Here is a 6,703-nt window from a genome sequence, read left to right on the forward strand (position 1 = left end):
CATCACCTCGGCCGGACGGATCAAAACTCCCTCTATCTCATCTGGGGTACCTAAGTACCATGTGCCTGGTCCCCGTAGGGCTGTTCCAGGTCTTTGTGTTGTGCCTGGTCCCCGTAGGGCTGTTCCAGGTCTTTCCTCTGAGGGCTAATGAATCCTCACGAAGTCCGTGCCGTCTCACATAAGCAATGTACAAGGAGCAATGCCAAGTACAAGGATAAATGCAATGCATCATCTTTGTGTACACTAATGCACTCACCCTATAGCATATTCATGATGCATGAAGCATGATAAAATATTCAGTTGTCAGATTAAAACATTAAGTTACGTTCCACTCACCTGTAGTTCTCTCTGAACTGACTCTGCAGGTTCTGACTCTGGACTCACTGCTGATGTCCCTGATTCCTCTGGTCCGTTCCTACACAGGTGGACTCAAATGAGGGACTAAACTCACTCAAGAACATCGCTAAGAAACTCCCCAAAACCCCTCTAAACAAACCTCAAACCATCACATAAAACATGCAAAAGGAAGCTGGACAGGGCACTTTCGGCGGCAGGTTCGGCGGCCGAAACCCTACTCCAGAGACGAAACTCATGCATGTTCGGCGGCACCTTCGGCGGCCGAAGGTCTCGTCCAGAGACGAAACTCACACACTTTCGGCGGCCGAACTCCCTCTTTCGGCGGCCGAAAGTCCCTTTCTAAACCGAAAGCCTAGCTTTCGGGGGCAACCTTTGGCAGCCGAACTGCCTCCACAAAGGGTTCGGCGGCCGAACCTTCCTTCGGCGGCCGAACCTGGTTTTGCCCGAAGGGCAGAACCCTGCTCTGTTTCATGCAAACTTTGCCCAAAAACCTACAAACATGCATAGCAACTACTCCCAACTAGCATATACACATATATATGCACAAAGGGGTCTAAAACTACCCTAAAACCCCAAACAAACATAGCACAGAACACTTCAACATGTTTGAACACCACAAATCACCAAAAACCTCACCTAAACCTAAACATGCATACTACCCCTCCAAACTTCATAAAACCTTTCAAAATCATCAAAGAAGCTCAGGATCTTCACTTACCTCTTACACAACTTGAGGATGAAGGCTCCTAACGTGGAGATATGAAGAAAAGCTCTTCCAAAGCTCCAAGCTTCAAAACTTGCTTCTTTTGCTCAAAACCTTCATAAATCATCAAAACTCTTAAAACTCTTGAAAGATTTGATGAAAATCATGGAAAACATGAAAGTCAACGTGGGGAGAGGCTGAAACTCACCTCTGGCTGCAAGTGGAGGAGAAATAACCTCCTTCCACCGACCCTTGGCCCTTTTATAGGTGGCTGGCCAGACCACCTTCGGCAGCCGAACGTGAAGCCGCAACCATGCAATGTTCGGCGGCCGAAAGTGCCCTTCGGCGGCCGAACCTTTGCATTTCTCCCTTGTTGCTTTTCTTTCAAAACTCAAGTCTTTTAAAACACTTCAAAACATGAAAACAAGTGAAAATACCTTAAAAACATATGTATTACTCTTCTCGAGGGTTCCGACACCCGAGAGTCCACTGGACTACAGGACTTCCGATGCCGGACTCGAGCCGGGTATTACATCAAGGCTGCCCATTCTATGCCCCTGGCACTATGTAAGGGAAAGACTAGGACTGCCCATTCTACGCCCCTGGCACTATTTAAGGGAAAGACCAGAGCTACCCATTCTACACCTCTGGCACTGTGGACATATTATGTTATGTTTAAGAGGAAGTTCTGAGGAGCATCCGTTATGGGCCGGGCACTATTGGAATCTATAGAGGGTTATTGGTGACAAGTCCATCTTGATGTGAATTGTTTGTGTTGTGATACATTTATACAATCATATGTTTTATTGAAGTGTTTTTTTTTATGTTCTGCTCACTAGGCTCTTGTAGCTTATTTCCTTTCTCCTAATCCCATGTTTGCAGGATCAGAGTTAGCTCGGGAAGTCGGTTGAGTTGTTAGTATAGTTGTGGACATGTATTAATTTGTGAATTAGAATTGTGCTTTGCCCAGATTCTTCCTTGTAATCGCTGTTTCATGATCCTTTTATGTAATAGTAAGTATGACTTATGTTTGAACCCAGCTTGAGGTATGTAATGTTGACCATACTGGAACATTTGATGAGAGCTCTAGTATGGATTTTTATGATTTCAGTTATGATGCATGCACATGTTGAGTTTTGGTTCATGTAATGGTTATATTCTGCTGTTCATGTGATCATGTATGGGATTATATCAGGTGTAACAGGATGTATAGTAGGTTTGCTACAAGTTCTAGCTACCTTAAGTCGATTTGAATCTTAGTGCTGATAGCGATCCGGTTCCCGGGTCGTTACACATTCAACATAAATTTATCAATAAATATTATCTGAATACGTAATGATAATACTTAAAAAGTCCATATAAATCCATATAAAATTTAAAAGTATGTATAAAATCCAGAATTCCACATAATAAATTCACCACAACATATTATATCCACAACAGCAAATTCACAACTAAATATCAATCCACAACAAAATATCAATCCACAAATAACTTTTAATAACATATTAAATCCACAACCACCTTCAACAGCATATCTGATCCCACAAAATTTTAAAGCATATTTAAAAGACTGAAACCTGCACAAAAAATATATTTAAAAATAATCTTGATTCCTTATCATCAAATAAATTTACATTCTCAATAGTTAATCTTACATCTATGAGGTAGGAGTAGAAGAACATGATCCACCTTAACTATAGGTGATTCCAACAGGCAGTAATCCTGCAAATAATAATAAGCTAAAGAAATTAATATATATATATATATATAGTCAAAATATTGAAGAACATTTTAAACATTTAAAAACTTTTTGTATGATCATAAAAAAGAATAGTCTAGCGTTAAGTAAAACTAAAATGAATTTATTTCAAACTAAAGTTAGATTTTTAGGTCATCAGGTTAAGGTTGCAAGAACCCTAGCCTTAAAATTGACTAATAAATAGTTTTAATTTGTTGTTTAAGTATGCTCTGTAATTGCAGCTTAGTCTGATCTTCCACATCAGAAATACTGTATGTTGTAAATTATATAGGCCAATGACTCTGAGAGGCCAGAAATATAACTCTCATTAATGCCAATGACATTCTGAGGCCAGAGTTATATTTCTCATCTTATGTGTTATATTTATTTATCATTTCTCTGAATCTCTCTGTGTTTGCAAGTCGATCCTCGTCATTTGTTGGTATATTATCATGTGTTTATCTGTTGAAATAATAAAAATACAGTTCTTATTTTTAAATCCTGATTTACTATTAATGCCTTTGTTTTTCCTAGAATATTTAGATTAGTCCTAATTGCCGTTGTTAATTTTTCTTTAGTTTCTTGCCAAAATCTTTTAGGTACCAAACTTGACTTTATACAATTTAAATCTGCTCCTGTATAAAATAATGCTATAGTATCTATCTTAAAATCTTGTGATAACTTAATTGTTAATTTTACTAAATATTTTCTAGAAGTTACTTCTTGTAGTAATAATATAAAATTATTATCTACTTCTTCACTAGTTAAAGAATTAGAAGACAAGAAGTTAATAACTAAATCTAGGAGTCCTTGGTCTTGTGCAGCTTTTTATGTTAATAAAAATACAGAAATAGAAAGAGGGACACCTAGGTTAGTTATAAATTATAAACCATTAAATACAGCATTAAAATAGATTAGGTATCCTATCCCTAATAAAAAAGATCTTTTGAATAGATTATTTAATGCAAATATTTTTAGTAAGTTTGATATGAAGTCACCTAATCCATTTTAATGCTGTATTTAATGGTTTATAATTTATAACTAACCTAGGTGTCCCTTAAACTGAGAAGTATTATTTGGTTTATCTAATAATCCTAGATCTGGTGCTCTGCTTACTATTTCTCTATGTGATATGAGATTTATTTCAAATTGTTTTATATCTTCTAACTCTGGCTGACTTTCGTTTTGCAAATCCTCTATAGATACTATTTCTTTAGGTTTTTTATTTTTACTTAATATTTTGGTTAAATCATAAGTTTATTTTTCTACTTTAGGAACGGTATTTTTAACTTCTTCTACTTCATCAAAAATTTTGATTAATTTTTTAAGAAATTTTTCTTTAGTAGTACTATCCTCTATATTATTTATTAATTCTAATAATGAACTTTGTTCTTTTGTCAAAACATTTACTGATTTTTCTGATGAGCTAGATCCTAATTCATCTATCTGGTTTTCACTTTCTATGAGTTCTGATTCTGAACTGGACTGTTTCTTTCTTCTGCTTAGTGCCTTCTTTGATGCTTTTTTACCAGAGGATTTCTTTGAATATTCTTTACTGGAAGTTTGCTTTATCTCTTCCTTTTTTACCGATTCTCCTAAAGTAATATGATTGAACATTTGCTGACAAATCATTTTATATTCTTTGGGAGTTTTAGCTGTTGCTAACAAGGCTTGGCATTGGGCTTTCTGGGCTCCAAATAAGGGTTCTCAAAAGTTTTGATGAAGTAGAAGAAGTTAAAAATATCGTTCCTAAAGTAGAAAAACAAATTTATGATTTAACCAAAATATTAAGTAAAAATAAAAAACCTAAAGAAATAGTATCTATAGAGGATTTGCAAAAAGAAATTAACATAAAAGGCTATACAAGACCAAGGGCTCCTAGATTTACTTATTAACTTTTTGTCTTCTAATTCTTTAATTTCTTTTTTACAATGTTCAATTAATTCTGGACTCATCTGAATTGGTCTTGCCTTAGTAGAAATTATTTTTTCATCAAAATTTTCTTCATAAGGTAAGTCTACTATATGTTGTTTCCTATTCCAAAAAGCATTAAGATACATAATTCTTTTTCCATATAATTTTTTAATTTTTCTATTCTAACCTTTATAATTTCACTTCCTATTTGATTTTTAATCCTAGTTAAATGTACATTATTCTTTAAATCTTTTAAATCCTCTGTTCTAGATTTTATTATTGAATTTATTTCCATTGTCCTAATAGAATGTGCTTTTATTAAATTCAATTTTTTTATTTTAGGCTTTTCTGTAAAATCCATCTTAATCTTTTTATTTTTTGTTTTAATTTCTATACAATTATCTTTTACTGTGTAAGGTGTTATTAGATTTATAAAGGGGTTCTTAATATTACCATGTGATTTATCTGTTGAGATATTAAAAATACAGTTCTTATTTCTAAATCTTGATTTACTATTAATGCCTCTGTTTTTCCTAGAATATTTAGATTAGTCCTATTTGCCGTTTTTAATTTTTCTTTAGTTTCTTGCCAAAATCTTTTAGGTACCAAATAAGAGTTGTGAATGAGTTTTGGGTATGCCGATTGAACTCGTTTTTAGCCATTGGTAGGCGTCTTTTAGGGTAGAACAGGCAGTGGCCGCGACATAGTTCATAACTAAGAAATGGATCTTTTTTTGTGTAAATCGGCAAGTACAGTTAAATCAGATGATTCAGAGTCTTCAGAAATTAAAAGGGTAATAAATAAAAATGAATTAATATTAGAAGATTTTGTTAAAACTATAGATGAATGAGAAATTCCTAAGGTAGATAAGGAACATATTTATAAAATCCCAAAGTTTAATGTTTTTAAAACAGATTATGTAATAAAAACAGAAGAAAAAGATTTTTAGTTAACTAAACCTTTTGAGAAAATAACTCTTTTATCATAAAAAACATTAAGTCATCATAGAAGCAAAAAGTCTAAGTATATTCATATAGGATTAATTCAGGTAGGAATAAAACCTTTAACCCGAGAAGGATTAAATACTAGTATTTTAGCAGTAGTTAGAGATGCAAGATTTTTAAATTTTAATGATTCTTTATTAGGATCTATTGAGACTAGTTTAAGTGAAGGACCAATATCTTTTGAAGTTTACCCAGACATGACAATCTCTTTAAATGATTTGAATATTTTAGATAGTATAGTTTTGGAAATAAAAACCCATAATTATAAAATGAAACAAGGATATATCCCGATAGCATTAATATATAAAATCTATTATAAAGTTATGAATTCAGCATTTGGAACTAAGTATAAATTACAACCTAAGAAGGGAGAAACAAGATTTTTACAGACAGATTTGACTAAAACAAATACTGTAATACCTAAAACAATACAGTGGAAAGATATAACCTTACCAGAAGAATGGATTTTAGAAGGTATAGTACCTCCACCAGAACAAGAAAAGGTAAAACCAAATACAAACTTAAGTAAGATAGAGCAGTTTGAAGATGGTAAAGTCTTATTAAAATTTAATAGAAGTGTAAGTAGTAGATATACAGGATCATCATCTTTAGTAGTAACAGAAGACATAGGAAGAGTATCAAATATACCATCAGTAATACATGCAATCTATAGAGAAGATGAACCTAAACCTGTAATTCAGACTATAGTAAAACCTAGATTTTCTACATCAGATATTCCAGACAGACACTTTAAAATGAAAGGAGTAGATTATAGTTCTTCAGTTCCCCAGGCAGTATATAATTCGGTGGAAAATTATTTAAATCAGCAGGCTGAAATAGCACCTTCTTCACCATCATCATCATCAGCATATGCTATAACAGAAAATGTAAATAATATAAATAGGAAATTGAATGTTCTTAGTGAAGAAAAGATTGAAAAGAAATTTTTAAAAGAAATAACTAAGACAAAATTTAAGAAAATTA

The sequence above is a fragment of the Manihot esculenta genome, chromosome 10 (assembly GCF_001659605.2).
Source record: "Manihot esculenta cultivar AM560-2 chromosome 10, M.esculenta_v8, whole genome shotgun sequence".
NCBI classification, from domain to species: domain Eukaryota; kingdom Viridiplantae; phylum Streptophyta; class Magnoliopsida; order Malpighiales; family Euphorbiaceae; genus Manihot; species Manihot esculenta.